Source organism: Vidua macroura, chromosome 10 (assembly GCF_024509145.1).
Source record: "Vidua macroura isolate BioBank_ID:100142 chromosome 10, ASM2450914v1, whole genome shotgun sequence".
In the NCBI taxonomy this organism is placed as follows: Eukaryota; Metazoa; Chordata; class Aves; order Passeriformes; family Viduidae; genus Vidua; species Vidua macroura.
In genome coordinates this window covers 8,678,746-8,698,689 of record NC_071580.1, presented here as the reverse complement: position 1 = coordinate 8,698,689, position 19,944 = coordinate 8,678,746, and the positions used below count along the sequence as shown (strand labels likewise).

Genomic DNA, 19,944 nt, shown 5'->3' with positions numbered 1-19,944 from the left:
GCCACTAGCACAGCCAAACGTGTCCCCCAGGCAGTGCAGGGGTGCCAAAGGAGGAAGACAGGGCACCCCTGTCTGCACCCTCCCCCTCTGCTTTGGCAGGGTGCGTATTTCATGTGGCTGGGGTTGAAAGGGCCTGTTCCCATGACAGGGTGGTGCGGGCCAGGCAGGTTTATCCAGAGGAGGAGGGACTGGCAGGCTGCTCTCCCAGAGACGCCCCACATCACTCATTTTACAAGAGGGGAGAAGAATTTGACCGTCTGGCCAACATTCCTGGAGTAGACTACAAGACAAACCACCCCGGCAGCATTCCCCAAACAGCCCCAGCCCCAGCCTTGGGGGAGCGAGACGCTTGTCTGGGAAGAGCTGCAATTGCAGGCAGCTGTCGCTAATCCCAGGCAGAGCCGCGTGGCTCCGCGCGAGCACCACGCGCAAAAACCAGGAGTGAAACACAAGGATGAGGACACACTGACGTGCTCAGGGGCCAATGGCCCCTCTGTGAACTGCTGGCCCTGTGAGCTCTCCTCCAGGGATGGCCCTTAGGCTGTTTGGAGGGGAGCAGGCACCCCAGCACCCTTGGGTCCTCTGGACCTTCTTTTGCCTAGGGGGGGTTTGGTGGAAAGGGGGTGCAAATGCCTGGAGACCCTGGTGTGCTCAGGAGGGGCTCTACTGCCTGCTCCAAGCAGGACCCAGGACCAGGGCCAAAACATGTCCCTGATGAGGGCATCCCCCTCCCCAGCCACAAGTATGGCCCCATCCAAAACCGCGTGCAGCTCCCCAAGGGCTGCCCATCCATCCATGCACTTCTCAGCCCACCCGGGCTCAAGACGAAGGGCAGGGAGCCATGGCTCTCCTAGACCCAGCAGCAGGCTGGGAACTGCTCACTCTCGCCGGCTGGGGCACAAGGATGTGCCAGGGCAGCTCAGTTGTGCCAGCACCATGGCTCAGCCCAACAGCAAGAGACAGTTTCAGCTTCTTTCCTTCAACCCCAGGAAAACCCCAGGCTGACCTAGGCAGGGAGGAAGTGTGGAGGAGGAAGGAATCATTCACGCATCGCAGGGTTTCGGATGAAGCCCAACTGGAGGTAAACACCTTCTTCCCGCTCCCACCCCAGCAAGACCCGCCAGCAGCTCCCAGGCCAGCACCCACAGGCAGGCTAGGAGCACAGGCTGTGGGTGCCACCGCAACACAGATAAACAAGCACGTTTGGGGACACGTGGGCGCTCTGACCTGCCTTGTGGCTTGCCAGGTTCCCAGCTGGGCCAGTGAGCTTGCTTCTCACCCAGGTTGTTGGCCCAGAGCAAACACAAACACCTTCCATTGTGGCCTGGTGGCACTAGCAGTGGGCATGGCACTGAGGACAGAGGGAAGAAAACCTTTCGTGTTGCTAGCTCCCCATTGGTAGAGGTGCAGCAGGGCAGCATCTACGTCAGACTCTGGCACAGAGATGGTTACTGGGCAGGGGTTATTTGCTGTTTCTCAAGAACACAAACTATGGGCATCTGGCAAAAACAGAGGGAGAGAAGGAAGAAGCCTTCTGTCAAGCAGGTAATGCAGGAGGGGCAAGACACAGGATGGGCAGAATGGGTCTGTGCACCCATAAGGCAGCCTCTACTCGGTCCCAAGGCACTACCTGCCCAGAGGACACAGCAAGCCGCCATCTCTTTCCCTTCCCATTTCCCACACCATCAGGGAACCCTGGCAGGATCCCAAGTGCAGCTCTGCATGGCCACAAGACCACTGGAGATGCTGCTGTGCTTCCCAGACCCCTGCACGCGGTGGCTGCCAGGGCGGGTGGGCAGTGCCAGATGATGGGGGAGCAGGTTCCAGAAGGGGGCTGCCCACACCTCTGCGAGGGACAGGCCCGGCGCTGGCTGCCCTAATAAGGGCACAGTGGTGCTGAGGGTGCAGACACGCCGTGCTGGCGGTGAGCAGAGCCAAGCGTGTGCTCAGTGCTCACAGTGCGGGGCTGCCAACTCCCAGTGCACAGACTCTGTGGGTCCAGCCAGTGCAGGGCCCTGCTGCTGGCAGGGCCAGCTGGGGGGTGTTTCTGCAGGAGAAGCAGGGAAGGGATGCCCTGTGTTCTCAGGGCTGGGGCTGCTGATGGATGAACGGCTGTGGCAGTGAGTCAGGCTGGGGAGATGGGGATCTGGGTGGCAGGGTGTGCCCGCAAATAGAGTGACACAAGGATGCTGTGGCAAGCCACAGCATAGCAAGGACTGACCAGACCATGGTGGGTGTTTGCTTCCCAAACCTGTCCAGGGAATGCGGGAACTCTCCTGCACAGCAGCAGGCCCCATTAGGAAGCCCTTGCCATGGCAGTTGTCCCCGCTGGCAGCGTCCTTCCCCTTGAGTGTCAGCTGTGGGCAGAACCTCAGCTTGGACAGGAGGTTCGCTGCCTGCATCCTAATTTGGCAGCATCTGCCATCTGACCAGCAGAGGAGAGAAAAAATTGACAGAGCCAAGTCGGCTGTTGGCGTGAGAGCCACGTAAACCACACAGAGAGAGTGGAGAGGGGAAATAATAATAATAAAAAATAATTCACTGAACAACTCAGCTAAAGCAAACAGGCTGAGTGAGCACAAAGGGCAGAGGGGGTTTCCTGCAGCCATGGGAGTGACCCAGGTGCGGTCAGTGGAGCCTCCCAGACCCTTGCAACCTGCCATTGTGAAGGTCGTAGGTGGAAGGCCCTATGGGCTTCTGTGCTGCGTGGTCCAGGGGCTGGTGGCACATGCTGAGCTGAGTTGCAGTAGCTGTTCAGCCTTTAAAGGTGCTGCAGAGCTCTCACCATGTCCTGGCCCTGAACCTGGACCTCTCCCAAAAACTCTGGGGCACACCAAGCACTGGCCCCCCATGAAAGGGCATGTGAGAGTGTCCAGGATTGGGGAGCCCAAGCATTGGGCTTCAGTGGTTCAGCATCAAGCAGCTGCTCTCTTCCTCTGGCCCATGGTGCCAGAGGGGGGTTGAGAGGTGTCACTGGTGATTTCCCGGCGCGGTTCAGGTTTGCAGGTGCTGAGGAGGGATGTGAACGGCGTCAGGGCTGGCTGAACAGTGAGTCAAAGCCACTTCAATCCCGCACACCACAGCAAGAGCCTGGTCCCATTAGTCAACGGGAAATTGGCTCCCAATTTTGCCAGCTTGGGGAAGTCACCCTAAGGCTTGCTTTATCATTGTCTGCAGTGCTGGGAGTTGTCCTCTCCTTACCTTCAGCTGGGCAAAATCAAGGCATGGAGCAGGAGCCTCACTATGCTCAGCAAGTGCAGCTGGCCAGGCTTGAGTCCACATAGAAGCAGAAGTTCCATGGCAGAATGGGATTCCAGGACAGGGAAAGATTCTTACTCCTTGGACAGGGCTGTGAGCATCATTCTGGCTGCCTCCTCCCTGTCCTGCATGTCTCCTCCCAAGCACACCCTGAGCTGCAGAGATGAGCGGTCCCCTACTAGCAGCCCTCCCATCACCTCCACAGAGTCCCAGCAGTTCACTAGGTGTTTGAAGCCCTGGCAAGGACCCATCTGGAGCCGGGGACCTCTTTCTCCCGGTGCTGAGGCTCAGGAATGCAGCATGCATGGTCTGAGGCCAGCGAAAACGTTTGAACTCCCCCCTTAAGAGGCCCAGAGAGCCCGTCTCGCGCTGTTGAGCGGCAGACGCGCGCGGCAGCGATGGCTGAGCCAGAAAAGGGGGGGAAATATCAAAATTCTTTCAAGATGAAGCCACTGGGGAAGACTCACTCGTCTCCACCAATAAGCTCCACTTTGAACGCTCTCCCCTTTGAATATGTGGACTGATGGCTTTTATCAGGATACACTGGCAATAGAGGATGCCAGCTCTTTGGAGAGGAGGAGATGAGGAGAAGGCAGCTCATGCAAGTCCAGAGCATCCTGGAAGAAGGCAAGGGAGAAGAGTTAGTAAAGACACCCACGCAGCCTTGCTGCAAACAGAGGAACCTGTTCTGCAACGTGCCCATGCTCTCTGTGAGCTATGCACACCATGGCACCATGTCTGCAGGAGCTCAACACGGGGCAAGTGGCCCGGACCAGCCTTACGTGGCCACTTGCCCCACACTGAGCTCCTGCAGACACTATCAACAGCTGGGCCACTTGCCCCAAGACATGGCTTGGATTCCACCATGGTGGCTGCTAACGGTGGCACTAGGTGCCTCTTCCCCTCACTGCCATGTTTTTCTCCTCTGGAAGGAAAGCTAGCTTGTTTAGAGATGCAGTTTTAATCTTGGAGACTGCCTGCTATTCAAAAAGCCACCAAAAGGGGCATCTCTGCATATTTTAATTTCTTTCTCAGTTTTGAAGATAATTACACCAGGAGTGAGTGGCCTTGTGTGCTCCCCATTCAAGCACCTATCGGTACAATTAATCCCAGCACTGTTCTGAGCAGCGGCACAAAGGGCCTTTGGTGTAAGGTCCTTTATCTGGGAACAAAGAGCTGCCTGTGGGAGAGAACCTGAGGTTGCACTTTTCCCGCTGACAAGCGTTCCGTACACAAAAGCTGAGCCACAGGAGCGCCCTGTGAGCGCGTCAGGTCTGGGAGACCCTGCAACATGTTTTCTTGAAGCATGTGGCTCACCCAGATCCCTCCTCCTCCTCCTCCAGGAGGTTTCTTCCCCCTCTGACCCCAGCTAAACCCTGTAGCCATCCTCCTCTCAGGCAGGGGATGTCCCTGCTCCAAGGCTAGGGGACTCCACATGCTGCCTGCATTTAGGAAGCTCTCCCATCCCGCTCAGCCCACGTGCTCCAGGGATGGAGCACACCACAGACAGCAGCTCTGGAGCACAGGAGGTGGCGTGCTGGGAGGTTTCGGCACTTGGCAGCCCCTTGTGCTGGAGCTGCACTGCAGGGAGGAGAGGCTCTTGCTGATGCAGTCAAGAGCCAGGAGAGCAGGGAGGAAGGCTGCAGCCAGCGTGGGAGGCATCAGGCAGGGAATCAGCAGGCACCCTTGGTGGTCAGGGGGTACCCATGGTGGAGGTGCCAGGCATGGGGTTTGTGAGCCTGGGGAAGGTTCTGGCAGGCACTATTTGCTAGTTCTCTCTGCAGGGATGGGGTTGGCAGCACTGCCAGCATGCCATACAACTCACATGCCCTCATCCTCCCTCAGGAATCCCATCTCTTCCGGGGACCCCCCGCACACCTGTCTACCCTAGTGCCCAGCGCAAGGCCAGGGGGCTGTGCTGGTCCCACCCTTGCCCTCCCCGACTGTCAGGCCGGGCAGGCCAGGCAGTGCGGTTCAGCCCAAGGGAAGGGCTGGAGCACTCCCTATCACCGCCCACGCTGGGAACCTGTCCTTATGACAAGCAGGGCGCCTGCTGCTCCCCAGTGCCGAGGGGGAAGACGCGAGGCTGCCATGGGAGCTGGTCCCCCACCCCATCCCTCTCCAGGGGGGCACAGGGGCTCTGACCGCACATGCCCACCAACGTCCACTTGTCCCAGGTCCAAGGCAAGCCAGCGACTTGTCAATGAAGTGGGAACAAAGGGAAGAGAGGAGGGGAAGAAAGAAAAAAAGGGGCCTGTATCACAGCTGTGGCCCTTCATGCCAAGGGCGTTTGGCCCATCATCAAAGGGGATCAGATTTGCTGAGGCAAATGATGACACATCCACTTCAAGCGGGGCAGGTTCTGCCTGCTGCTGGAGGCGAGCCACCAGAGTGAAGAAGTACTGTGGGCACTTAATAATAGACTCATTATTTCTGCATTATGGCAGGGCCCAGAGGCCCAAACTGAGATTAAGGCCCCTCTGCACACACAGGGCACATGCACACACTAAGCCAGGCAGTCCCTGCCCAGAGAGCCCAGCCAGGTGTGGGCAGCACTGCCAGTCCTGATCATTCACCACTGCCAGTTCCAGCCCTGCCAGAACCATGGTAAGCTCACAGCAGAGCCCAAAACTCCAATTCCAACGATGCTCCAAGGATGCATCCTTCATTTCCCAATCCCACACCTACACTGGGGTATTAACCTCAAGCCAGGAGATGATCCCATGGCTCTGAGCCACTGGCCTACTGCATCTCTCTCACAGTCCTCCCCATCCGATACCAATGTCCTGCACCTTCTGCATTGGCCAGATCCAGATCCCAGATGACTGGGAGCTGCCTGGGTGGAGGGAGACAGGAATGCTCCCTCCATCCTGCCCTGTCGCAACCCACCATCCGCTAACTGGCTGAAGAGGGTTTTCCGGCCACGTGCTCCTCACCAGGAGCTGTTTCCTGACGGCTGCAAGACAGACTGAAGCATGTGAGAGAGGACAGGTGCCAGCTCTGCAAAAGGCAGATCAAGTGGCAGAGGCTGGGATGCAGGGAGGGATGGGTGCTCCTTTCTGCCTGGTCATGCACTGAATGAAGGTGGGAAGGGCAGATTTCTGCCGTTTTATGAGCAGAGCCATGGCAAGCTGGGCTCTAGCACTCACCAGCATCATACTGTGTGCACCCCCTTCTAAACCACGGCACCTGGAGCCTCGGACTTTTGCAGGACAGCAGCTTCCGCCCTCCAGCTGCACGCCAAGGACACGTGCAGCCCGCTGCCCAAAGCCTGCCAGGTCCCGCTGCCAGGCCCTGGTCCTGCAGAAAGGCTGTACCGACACTGGGAAAGCATGGGAGCCAGCTGCCTGAGCCCAGCCCTGCACTGCAATTACTGTTCTATTAATACCACGGGGATTTCGGATGTCAGAGCCCATTGTGCTACGCCAGGGTCAGCTTGGCCAAGGAAGAGCTGCCATCCCTGCCCACGTGGTGGATGTGCCCCGGTACTTGCTGCTTCAGCTTGTCCAGGGGGAAAAGATGGTTTTGCTGTGCCAGGCTGTGTGTAAAGGGGAATGGACAGATCCCACAGACAGCCTCTCATCCTTGCCTGCTGCCAGACTGCCCACTTGGGACAGGAATGTCCCTGCCTGGCACAGGGGAAAAGGGGCTGCCCGCTGTAGCTCTCTGCCATACGGACAATGTGACCAGCTGTGTCAGGCAGGCAGGAGCTCTAGGGCCAGCAGGCAGGACAGATTTATAGGTCGCCGTCCCCAGCAGGAATGGCCATGCCGCCGTCCTCTGCTGCCACAGAAATAACTCATCTGATCAGGAGATGCCAGACCTGTTCGAGCCATAAATGCCATTGACTAGGACATAGGCAGCAAATCAGCCTGCAAAGCCACCCTTGTTTCCAGGACATGTTATGATGGGGACACTCCTGCCACCTCTCTCTGTGACCCCACTGCCCTGTGGCCATGGTTTCATGGGGCAGGTATCCCCACAGGGCCACCAAGCTGAGCTGGGCTGGTACAGGTGGATGAAGAAGCCCCGAAGTCCCCAGGGGACGGAAGGAAAGGCAGTCGGTACTGCAGACCTGCCTCCGCAGGGCAACTGTTTGCGTCAGGCTGAGATCCAAAAGGCCCCTCTCTCCCTCCAGCTCCATTTTTTTCCAGGTTGTACTTTTGGAAACTGCCCAGAGAAAGAGTAATGATATTTAAAAGAAGAAAAACAACCACCCCTTCCCCAAAAAAGGTTACTCTGTGCACATCCAAAGGCTCGCCCCACAGACGGGTAGCTTGGCTGCCAAGCTCCATCCCATCCCGGCAGTGCAGAGTGGGAGTTTCTGCCAAGATCTCCCTCCTCTCTACTGCCTGGGGCAGTTACCCAAATCTCTGCGCTGCTCTCTGCTCACTTCCTCAGCTCTCCGAGAGCACCAAGCCCATCTGGAACTGCTTAAACCCAAATACTGCCCCCCCTCCCTCCTCCACCTCCCCCACCCCCAAAGTCAGATTCTTCCAAAGTTAAAACAAGCACAGAGTCAGGAGGGGGTGCCGGGCCGGGCTGACTCGCTCCTTCATTTCGGTTTAATTTCTGGGGAACTAGAATAAATCTGTTCCTGGCGATCGTTCAAGCCCTGCACATTTTTCTCATTAATAAAAAAAGGCCTTGGATAGCACGCCGCGTGTGCGTGCCCCCTGTCCCTGCGGGGTCCCCTTGCACCCCAGCCCTTGCTGGGCAGGCACCGAGCACTCGAGAGATGCAGGACTGGGTGCAGGGGACATGGGGACAGCAGTGTCCCTTCCCTGGGACAGGGATGGATTTCGGCAGCCCTCTGCAACAGCCACACCTCACAGAGGAACAGGGAGGCTCAAATCCCCCCGCAGCTGCTGCTGGGCAGGAGAATCCTGGGGGAGGGCTCCCCTGGTAGGGGACATCCCTGCTGCCCACCCCTGCGGCACTGCAGCCCCCGCAGGGCCCCCGGGGCATTCCTGGGGAGGGGGCTGAGAAACAGGTGTTTGTCAACAGCTTCTGCCACATGCATGAGAAACGCCAGGCCCCGCAGCGCAGCAGGGCTTAGCAATGGGCAAAAATAAAATAAAGAGAGCCCCCCAGCAAAACCCTCCCCCTTGTCCCAGCCTGGGACCCTCAGCCAGCACACACTGGCACATACATGGAGAGCGGCCATGGGGCCGGTGCTTGGCCCTGCCATGCTCCAGCCTCTTCTCAAGATGGCTCCCGTTCCTCTTCAGCAGGGCGGCCATGCGAACACAGCACTGGGCTCGCTACCTCCCAACTCAGGAAGCACAGGCTGGAGGGCTGAGCTGTGCTGAGGAAAAAGTGGGCACCGGAGCAGGGAATGCAACCCCCCTGGGGGTGGTGGCACTGTGGGAAAGGGACATGGCCCTGCAGAAAGGGGACGTTGCCCCACTCTCAAGCTCAGCTCCATGACTCCTCTGTGGCGATGCTGAGGGTGGGTGATAAGGGTCCCCAAGCGCAGGAGGATGAGGCTTTACCAACAGTGCCAAGCCTGTCCCTTTACAGGCAGGATGCCCACCTGCCTTCCCTACAAAATGGCTCCCACTTGAGGCTCAGCTCTGCGAGGGAACAGCCCATGCCCCACTGCCAGCACTGCCCAGCCAGAGCACAGGGCTGGGTTTGGAGCAACAACAAAAATGCAATACAAAAACCAAAACATGACTTCAAATGGGACGGTCCCAGTCGGGTGGGAGTGTCACTGCAACAGGCTGCCTGGCCTTCAAAATGGCAGCCCATCCCCTGGGGCATCGGGCTCTGCCTGGCTCTGCAAGGAGATTCCTGCCCATGGAGGGGCACCACCATCCCCTAAATGCTTCATGGGAACATGCTGGACCCAGAAACAACAGCAGCTCATTATGGTTTCAACCACTGAGAAGCTTGTGGCAACGGCAACCACCAGCTCCACCGCAGCCCTTGGGTAGAGTCCCCCTTTCCCAGGGCTCTCCTCCGGGGGAGGCTGACACCCACCCTGTGGTCTGCACCAGCTGGGAATGGGGATTCCGACCCCGGGGCCACCCCAGCACCCTTCCCCCAGCGCGGCTCCCAGGCGGAGACGCTTAATCCCGACAAACCAGTTTGACTCAGCACAACAGGAACAGCTACAATTTTAAAAACATGCAAGTCTGTGATTCAGATTGCTGGGGCTGTTTTAATTAAACGCCAAGCTCCTCTGCTCCAGTGGCAGCAGCAAACGGCTCACGGAAAGAAAATGCAACAAACTGGTTTCCCCAAATATCTCTTGCAGTAAGTCATCATAACAAAACAAGGAGTTTCGGTTCATTCCTTAAAAACCAGAGGCCGCTATTCCCAATTGCAAGGGCTGGGCAGGAATGGCCTGGCAGCCACAGCCTCGCTGTACACTGAGGGAGAAATGTGGGGCTGTAAACGGACCCTGGTGCTCCAAGTTTTCCCTCTCCCCAGCTCTCCGCATGCTCCGCCTGACACAAAGGAAAGCCCTTCTCCTCCCCTCCTCGGGAGCACGGAGGGGAAGGCTTCCTTGAGCGCAGCTTTTACCGAGGAGCAGGAGATTTAATGAATCCAGCGAGTGTTGCAGAGCCCCACAATCCACTTTCCCTCACAGCCCTACCCCAAGCACCCATAAAACAGCAGGGCCAACTTCACCCATTGCCCCACCAAGAAACATGCAATTTCTGTGAAAAGTAATTAAACAGAAAGCAAATCTCTCTGCCAAGAAAATACCTGGCAGTTCCAGCAAAGGGGTCAATTAAGCAGGGGTTTGCCGGTGCAGAGAGGATCGTGGTCAATCTGTGTAACACCCAGCTGGGGTCTGGGAGGTGTCACTGGGCAGAGCTGGTGAAGAAAATCCCCCCTAGAAATCTTGCTGTGTTGCGGGGTTTGGCTATTTCACTAGAGCCCAAATCTGCTCAGTACTACGTGCAGCAAACTACAGTGCTTCTGCATGAGAGTTCATGGGGAAGCACGTGGGAAACGCCAAGTTTAAATGGAGTCCTGAATCCAGAGAGGCTGCTCAGGACAGGAACAGCCCGGGAGAGTGGCTCCTTGGGAGAGCAGGTCCCTGTCCCAGTCTACCCGCACCCCCAGGGCGACAGGCAGATCCAGTCTGTGGCTGTCCATGCTCCCTTGGGCCAGGGTGTTTTGAAGCCTGGGGTTTTAGCCTTGGATGGTCGGCAAGGGCCTGGAAAGCAGCACATTCCCTGTGCTGTTCCACCATGTCCACTCCCCACAGGGCCTCTGTTCCCACATCCCCGCTGGGACAAACTTCTCGGCTCAAACCCCTGAGCTGGAGAAAGGATCCGCTGTTGCCCCTGGATAGAGCATTCCTTCTGCAGCCGGCCCGGGGACTGCTGAACCGGAGAAGAAAAACACATTGTGACTTCAAACAGACCCAGCGCACTTAGAGGATCTGGAGAGAAACCATTTTCTCCTCGGCAGCACAAAGCCCTCACTGAGCTGCTGCCGAGCGCGGCTTTTCTCCTCCACCCCCGTGGGGCCTTGTAAAGAAACCCAACTCCCCGCCATCCCCTCGGGAATGGGGAGCGCCATCCAGCCCCAAAGCCCCCTGCCCTTCCAGCCCAGCACCAGCCGCAAGCCCAGCCTTTTGCACCTCGGAGGGGACGGTAAAGTGGCCGGGTCTGGGGACTGCTCGCCGCTGTTGTCTGCAGGACGTGCGTACAGATTTATGGCCACGCCAGATTTATGATCAGCACTAAAATATCCAAACAAACGTGCACATGAGATTTACAGTAACCTCTGGAACGCGCCATCCCCGTCAGGAAGCAGTGGTGAGCGTGGACAGAAATGCCAAACGTAGCGAAGAGCGGGAGCTCGCTGACCCTGATGAGAGCTGCAGAGGCAGAAGCCTCTCCAGGCCAGCTGCAACTTTCCCTCCAGCTTAAACAAGAGCAAACGGAAAAAAATAACTAAAAAAAGAGAAAAAGAAAAAAAAAAAGGAAAAAAAATAAAAAAGAAAAGAAAGAGAAAATCCCACGAGGAATCTGGGCCAGCCCGAAAACTGCGAAAACTTCTGGGCAGCTGCCAGCCAGCCCTGAAGTGGTCCCACTGGACTGGCATCCAGCTGGGCCCTGACCTCTCAGACGGTGTCTTCAGCCCCTGACCCCTCCACACATTTGGGAAGCTGAAAAAACCCGGTGACTCCTCAGCAGGGCCTGTTTATTTTCTCTCCATCCGACTCTTCGCACTGCTCCATCCCCGGAGGCAGTGGGGGAGAGGCTGGGGCTCCCGTCTCCCCGGGGGCTGGAGGGACTGTCCCCAGGTGATACACACGGCTGCTGCCAGCGCCCACGCCAGCTATCCTTCCCAAATTCCTAAATCGCTGATGGGAAGCAGGTTGTGAGAGGCTACCTGCAAGCGTGGGGGCTACCCGCAAGCGTGGGGCCCCGCCGGGCTCCCTGCCCACAACTTCATTCCCCGGCACCTCGCCAGAAGGCAGGGATCCCCGGGCGGGTGCTCGGGAGCCTCCATCCCGCGAGGGCTGAGTGCCGGTGGCTTCTCCCTTCCCCTCCTGCCGCGGGGTTCTCGCATAGCCGGGAGCTCACGGACCCCGCAGGCCCACAGCTCTGATTCCTACAGCGTACAAAGGACGAGGTTTTTTTTTTTTTTTTTTTTTTTTTTTTCCTTTCAAAGAAAAAACGAAAAAAATCGCACGGAGGAAGGATGAAAAGGAACGCGGACAACAAGCACCCCCCAAACTTTCTACAAAGCCCAAAGCTAGAGGAAAGACGTCCCCCAACCACCGCAGCGGGGGAGGGCTCCTGCCCACGGCCACCCCCGGCGCCGCGGCCCGAACCTCGCAACGCGGGGCGACGGCAGCGGGAGCCCGAAGCACGACACCGCCTCCGAGCAGCCCCCGCCGCCCCCTGCCCGGGCGGGGGCACCAACAGCTCCGCTCCGACCGGGGGATCTCCCTTCCCTTCCGTCCCTTCCTCGCCAGCCCCCTCCCGCCGCTCCGGCAGCGGGCTCGGTTACCGGACACCGGAACGCCGCCGCCCCAGCACTCCGGCTGGAGCCTCGCACACTTTGTGCCGAGACAATAACCCGTCCGGGCCCTCTTCTCCTCCTGCTCTCCGGTGCGACCCGGCTTGCCCGCTCGGGAGTCCCCGGTACCCAGCGGGGCCAAAAGCCTCCTTCCTCGCTCAAAGCTGCGGGTGCAACGGCGCTGCCCCGCGGACCTGGGTTCACTCTCCGAGGGGGAGAGAATTACTCCCCGTTCTATTCCCAACTCCATCGGAGTTCGGGGGTGGGCGAGCCGCGGAGCGCAGACCCGGTCGGGGGTAGATGCGGTACGCGCGGCCACTCGCCCCGGAGGTCCCACGCTGGAGCCTCGGGGGTTAAGGCAGCGGGCGCGGCGAGCCCTGCCGGGGAAGCGATGGAGCCGGACACGGCACACGGACACTCCTTCCGCGGCCCCACCAGTTCTGGCACGCCACGAGCTTCCACTGAAAGAAATATTAATTTTCCAGCCCTCTCGGTCGTGGCGAAAAGCCTCGAAACGTGAACCGAGTATCCAAAGAGGCGCCGCTCCCTGCCAGCAGCCGCCGGCCGCGGATGCCGCGGCTCTGCCGCGCCGGGCTCGGTTCCACGGGGCGTTGACTCTGAAACCTACTGAGGGCGGCTAAGCGCTGGGAGCGGGGCTGCGGCGGCGAGCTCTCCGCAGGTACAACCGGGCATCCGCGGCGCGACGACGAGTCGCACTGAGCCACGACGGGCCTGGGACATCCCGGAGAATGCGTGCACCCGTCAGCGGTCGCCCGGGCCCCGGTGCAGCGGACGTGCACGCCCGCCCGGTACTCACCCTCCAGAGCGCGGCGGCCACCGGGGAGCAGCAGGAGCAGCAGAAGGGGGAGCAGCGGCGGCGGCGGCGGGGGGGCCCCCGGGCGGGCCGCGGCCATGGCGGGGGCGGTGCGGGCGGCCCCGCCGGGCAGTCCCGAGCTCGGCGCCACGCGCGGCTCCTCTCGCCGCCGCGCCACGCTCGCGCTCTGGCGCCGCCGCCGCCGCCGCCGCCGCTGAGCCGAGCGGGGCGGGGCCCGTCCGCCAATCACCCCGCCCCTGGCAACCCGGCGCCCCTGGCGACGGCGAGCGCGTCGCCGATTGGGCCGTGCTGCGGAGGGGGGCGGAGCCTCCGCGGAAAGATGAATTGGAGGGGGCGGGCACTGCCCGGCGCGCCCCCTGTGGCCCCGCCCCCTGGCGCGGGAGGCGCAGGGCGGGGAGCGCGCCCCACCCAGCGGCCGCCCGCGGAACTGGGCTCTTAAAGGGGCCGCGCTCCCGGCCTGCCCCGCCGACCCTCGGCCCGCGCTGCCCCGTGCCCCGCTCCTCCGGGTGCGCGTGAGTGCGTGAGCCTGGTAGCGTGTGTGATGACCGGACCGTGGGCCCCTCTGTGCCACACTACTGGCAACCTGGCTTACCTGTGCCACCCGTTGCCATCCCATTCTCCACTGTCCCATCCCATCTCTCATGCATCCCACCCTTGGCCAAACCCATCTCACCCCATTCTCCCCCAGCTCATCCCATACATCCCATCCTACTTCACTCATCCCATCTCATTGTATCATAAGCCTCCCCACCCCATCTATACCAAGATTCCCACCACACAGGCAGGGATGAATGCTGTGATCCTGGCTAAGCTGCAACCATAGAGAGAGCACCCTGAAGTGACCTCTCCCAGCGCCCCTACTCCTACCCACAAGGTGCCTTGCCCATCACATTCCTGGTGGGACACGGTGCTGGTTACCATGCATGCAACCACAGCTTGCAAGCCTGTGGGTGCCTCAGTCTTCTTTCCCCTCTGTCCTGGCTTTGCTATGGGAAGGTTTTGGGGCCCTGTCTGGGACAAACTTTGTTCCCTCGGGATGGTGTATCCACACACACTGTCCTGGTGGTTGGAACTGGCATTTCCACATCCTCCAGGACAGACACATATCTGCCATGATGGGTGTGGGACGTGGGCTGCCACCTGTGCTGGCCCTCTGTGCTGCATCTGCCCCTCAGATACCTGGGGAGGCTTCACTTGGGCTTAGCAAACTCCCGCAAGTCCCTGATGTTGGGGAATGCTGATGCTTCTGGTCCCTGGGAGTGGCTGGAACCCCAGGGGCAGTGGGGTGCATGGCTGGTTGCTTCACCCTGGGCAGCCTCATCCCCCTGGCAGAGCCATCTGTCCCTGCAGACACCTGCCATCTGCAAGTGGCACCTCCCCACAGTGCTCTTGCCCCAGAAACCTGCCCCAGAAACTCCCTTGCCGTGCAGCCCCAGCCCTGGCCCCGCACTGGCGCAGTGGGGAGGCTGCAGGACCACACTCCTGGCCATGTTCCCCGTGGCTGCTGGCAGGAGCAGGAATTTGGGAGGTTATCAGGGCTGGCTATGGTTGACCTCCCCTCTGTGAGGACAGACGCAGAGCACATCCGTATCCCCTCTGCTTTCTGCTGCACACTCCCACCAGGGCTGCGGATGGGCATTTTCCTTCCATGTCCTGGAAGGATTTGGCTTCCAAAGTCCTGGCCAGAGAGCCTGGCACAGACCTGAGCTCTGCCTGGGCAGCTGAAAATTTGGAGATGACCGACTCCTACTGCAGGAATGCTGGCATCCTCTGGGAGCTCTGGGGAGTCTTGCCAGAATGCTGTGCCCTGAGGACAGCCACAGTGCCCCAGCACCACCGGGCATGGTTCCTGAAGGAAAAGTCATACCCAAGAGAGCCAGGGTGCTGATTTAAGACAGGACATATGACTGTGATAAATCTCTGTGAGGGACAGGAGGTGCAGCAAGTGGGGCATTGTACTCTCCAGGTAAAGGGAAGTGGCTGGGGAGCAAAGCACAGTAAGGGGATTGCATTCATGGAAAATGCCAAAATTTGAGCAAAGAAGCAGAAGTTGTTGGTTTGGACATACTGTCACTCAAGGAGATAAGCAGCAGAGAAGCGAGTGATGAAGCTGGCATCGTTAACACATGCACGGGAGTATAATGCAGCATCAGTGGGGAAGGAGAGGGCTAGAGGCTGATGGAGATGCTGAGAATCTTAACCAAAGGCCAGGCTCAGGGTGGGAAGATTTGCTGTCTCCCTGTGAAGTCACTCTCGGGAAATCCCCTCCCTGCCAGCTTACTGAGATGCAGAAACCTCGTTTATTCTGCAATTCCAGAGGTCTGAGTTACCCAAGCACAAAATTTCTGAACGGAGCACATGGGGAAATTGCTTATTCACACTTGAATAACTCAAAAATGGCTGAACCAATTTTACTTAAACTTTCTCCAAGAATTCCCCTTGGAGCCAAGCCATGCCTGGCAAATTTCAGCCCGAAAGGAATTTATTTCAGAATAGGATGAGAAATTGGAGCAGGCAGCGGGGGTGCACGGGCTGGGGGAGGATGCTCCATACAATCGCGTCTCTCCTCACGTGCTGTAATTAACGAGCCCCCGCTCGCTCCCACTGGGCTGGCGCTGCCAGCCGGCCTCTCCCCGGGGCCTCAGGCTCCCTGGTGCCGGCGGCTGCAGCGCCGCGGTCCCGGCTGGGGGGCTGAGGATGTCAGGACAGCTCGCTGGCCAGGGAGCCCCGGTCGCTGCCTGTGTGTTGCAGCTGGTGGGCAGCCTGGGGAGCAGCGCTGGCAGGGCTCCGACGCCTGCACAATACCAAATAACTGTGGTAACTGCGTGGTATTTGCTGGCAGGGGCTGGGTGTTTAGTGCCAACCCGCCTGCTTGGGCACAGACTCGGTGCTGAGGATGGCGCTGCCGTGGCCCCTGAGGGACGGGGTTATGGCGTGGCTGGGGGATAGGCATTTCTGTGTAAACACGGACAGCTCCCGGCCACACAATGTCCCTGCACGCACATTCAGCCCTTTTCCTTTCCCTGGCACCTTGGGGTGACGGCTGGAGCTGAATAGGGCTGCAACGAGCACTGTGTTGGCAAGACATGGATGGGCCGAGGGATGAAACGTGAGGCTATGGGATAGGCAGAGGAGTTTGTAGCACCGACCTGAGTTAGAGATGCTCTGCCTTAGAATAGCCTCCAGCCTGCACACGGCAAAGCTGCGGTGCCCACGGTGTCCCTGGGAGGCATTCCTGTGCAGACAGGGAGTGGCAGACATGAAAGGAAAACCTCGAAAAGCAGCAACGGCCATGGAAGGTTCAGAGGACAAACCTCCCCGCCCAGCCCTCTTTCTGTAAGAAATTTCTCACCCAGAGACTCCATCCTGCTGGAGCAAGCCTGACTTTCACTCCCCGTTTCCAAACTCAGCCCTGATGTGCTCTGGTGACGGGTCCATGTCACAAGGCACACGCACGGTGTGTGTCAGACCACGGCCCCGCACACGGATGCACCCACGCACCCTGCCCGCTGCGCCAGCCACCGCCCCTCACCTCCTTTGCATGCGGCAACCTCAGCTGCAGTTTCACAAGAAAAGGTGATTAGGGAACAATTATTCCTATTTTCTCAGAAGATCTAAGGGGCATCAAATGAAATTACCCAGCAAGAGTCTAAAAACAAACAGAAGGGAGTATATTCCTCACGAGGTAGCCAGTCCCAGGAGCTCATTGCAACGAGGTAAGTATGGGGACGTGTGTTTGAAGGGTGGAACTGGATGAATGCAAGAAAAAGCCCTGCAAGAGGCCTCTCTTGTCTGCTCACCTGGAACACAGCTGTGCTGGGGATGGGGGAAGCTGGGTAGGGATTTCCCCATGTTTCTGGGCTGGATATCATTGTAGTAGGGGCCATCACGGCATCAAGTGACATCTCCAAGTCCTTTGTCCAAAGGGCTGCACTCGGAGGGGCGACATCTGAGCAGGCAACTAGGTCAGCCATGCAGCTGCTGAGGGGTCCCCTTGTGCCACCCCCAGTGCAAGAGGAGCCCCATGGGACCCTGTTCTCAGGGCAGGGAGCACTGCAGGGTGCCAGCTCACCCAGCCGGTGTGCTCCCCGCCAGACCAGCGCTGGCTCCAGCCTGTCTCCTTCCCAGGCTTCCTGTGCGCTTGCCCCTCCGGGAGCTCCTCCCTGTGCTGCCAGGAGTTTGGTGCTGCCAGCGGGTCGGGGCGGCCGGCAGCACCCATGCCAGCCCAGTTAGGCCCAGCAAGGAAGCTACCTTCTGCTGCTCATGGTCCCTACTTCAAAACCTTCTCCCATCCCACCCACATCCACCACCCCTCACCTCTGGCAGCTTCAGGATGCAGTTAAACACTTCAGCACTTAAAATTTCAGGTGCTAATTGCTTAGTAATGAAAACTTTAATCACAGGGCAATTAAAACCTTAAGTAGCTGTGGGAGATCCATTCCACGTCAACAAAAAAAGAGTGCTGTCACTACTCCGGCACCGGCACCGCCCTGGCACGGTAAGGCTCACAGGGCCTGGAGAGCCCATCCTGCAGCCCCCACTGCCCCCTGCTTCGGGAATCTGTGGAGCCCCTCCTTCCCACACCGAGCAGGAGGTGGCCGAGGAATGATCAGCTACTGCTGTAAAACTTAAAACCCAGCTAATTTTGGATTAAGTGCCATATGAAAGGGTTTTGTTATTTTAAATCTCCTACTTTCCAAATTCCCAGGATTAAAATTCTCTGCATTTATTTTAACCACATAACATTTGCAGACAAATCACTTCTCCCAGTGCAAAGTTTGAAGCAGGCTTAGCAGATCTAAAGCCCAGCCACAAGCTCCAGGGTGGAATCGCTGGAAGTGGCTGCCAGCAGCCGCCAGCCCCTTTCCCTGGCGCGCTTGCAGCAGAGCTCAGCCACGATGTCTGCAGGGAGAAAAGGCCTGCTTGGTGCTGGAGCCCGGGGAGGCAGCATGAGAAGGAAGGGTGGCTGTCATCCTGGCTTCTGGGCTCATTCCTGCACTGGGTATGTGCCCTTGAGAAAATCTGATGAGGCTTGTGTGTGTTTGCAGAGCAAGCCCCGTCCATATGCTGCAGGGTGCATGTTGCAACCGTGCTGATGCTGTCCAGGTGACACTGTCCAGTTCTACACCAGTCCTTTGTCGTCAGGTGCTGCCAAATGCCACACACAAAAAAAAAAAAAAAAAAAAAAAAAAAAAAAAAAAAAAAAAAAAAAAATCAGGATTTTTGCCTTTTCCCCTGCTGCTCTGCAGCCCACTGGGGCTGAAAGGGAAAGGAAGGCATGCAGCCTCGCGTGATTCCAGCTCTGTGGGAGGCAAAGGCTCCAGAGCTGGGGGACGGGGTTTGTCCTCCAGCTGCTGGGAGGTGTGGGAAACATGGGTGCCTGTGGGCAGCAAACTGCCCCCTGCTCTTTATCAAAAGCAGCATCAGTGTCTGGCAAATGTCACTCTCCTGCGTGCTTCCCAGCTGGGAGGTCCATTTCCTCCTCCCATGGCCCCTTTCCCCTCGCTGCCTCCCAGCCCTGCGGCAGGACGGGCTGGCAGGATGGGGACGCGCTGGTGAGTGGGTGGCCATGGGACCAGGGGACAAAGGCAGGGTTGTCAGCTGGCGGTGCATCTCCCTCACCCAGCCCTCTGCTCTCTCAGGCACCTTTGCTAACCAGGCAATTAGCAGCCTGGCCCCATTAGGGATATTTTAGGGGGGTGCAGCTGAAATGCCAGTGCAGAGGCCCTTTGCATGCTTAGCCCTGAGCTGGGGTCAGCTGGGTGCCCACCTTAGTCACAGGAAGCAGATAATCTCCAAACCCAGAGATTTAGGGGCTGAAACTTGCTTTGTGCCACAGCCTGGAGAGACATTCTCAGGTAGGGGGTAGTGACTACAAATGGCGTGACAAGATATTTGGGGTTCATGCTTATAATAAGAGAGCTGGCAGACTTCCTGGCTGCAAAAATCCAAGAGGCCTCTCCTGACCCTGCATGCCCTGCAAAGATGGTTGCTCCTCTGGACTGAACAGGAACCAGCACCATGTCCTGCTGGGGTTGCCTGGGAACAGCCAGAAGTGATGGTGGCAGTGGGTACAATGGGACCAAAGCAGGGCCAAGCACAGAGCCTGGGTCCCAGCAGCCTCCACCTCCCCAACCTCACCAGGCACTGTCGGCCAGGGGCAGCCCTCAGAGCAGGGCAGCTTTCCTGGACTCTGAGGTGAAGCTTTGGCCTTCCCTGACCTTGGGGCAGTAGCCTGGTCCTGCTTCCCATCCCACCTGGAGCATCCCTTGCCCAAAGTCAGCTCCGGATGCTGCGCCTCTCATTGCCATGGCAACCCCCATTCTTGCCGGGTTGCCATGGCTCCCCGGCCCCCAGCCGCAGCCGCATCCTCAGCATCAAGAGGACCCAGTGATTTGGGTCCTTGGGGGCTATCACCATGGGAGATGCCACACAGGGCCTGGGAAGGAGAAGTGCTGATGGATTGCTGGTATCTCCACATCACACTGAGGTTCAGGCTCTGGGACTGTCTGGGACCTTGGGAGGCTGGTAGGCACAGCGTCCCCAAGGAGAATCACTGATGACATAGGGATGGCACCACTTTGCAGACCAGCCTTGTACTTTCCAAACCTGCCTCCTTCCAGCCTAGAGTTGCTCTGCTTGATGCAGCTGCCACAGCCCCACAGGGTTGTGTTGATGGGCAGGCACACAGGTGCTGGAGCCCTTTGGTGTGGCCGGGTGCTGGCAACATGAACACTGGCAAGCACGCATGACAACGCTCTTGTCCACTGCCCACTGTCCCCTCAAAACATGGTCCCAGCAATCACAAACACTCCACCAGGCCCTTGGGAGAAACCTCAGCCCGGGGTTGCTGTCGT

The 19,944-nt window shown here is 58.7% G+C and overlaps 1 protein-coding gene across 2 annotated transcripts in view; it reads right to left on the bottom strand.

Annotated features, from left to right (window-relative positions):
- The window catches only part of EPHB3 (EPH receptor B3), a 29,489-nt gene extending 16,337 nt beyond the window's left edge, over nucleotides 1-13,152 (bottom strand). For both annotated transcript variants that reach the window (XM_053986151.1, XM_053986152.1), the window contains exon 1: nucleotides 13,070-13,152. The gene's annotated coding sequence lies outside the window, so the exon portion shown is untranslated. The remainder of the gene's footprint in view (nucleotides 1-13,069) is intronic.
- Nucleotides 13,153-19,944: the final 6,792 nt, after the last annotated feature.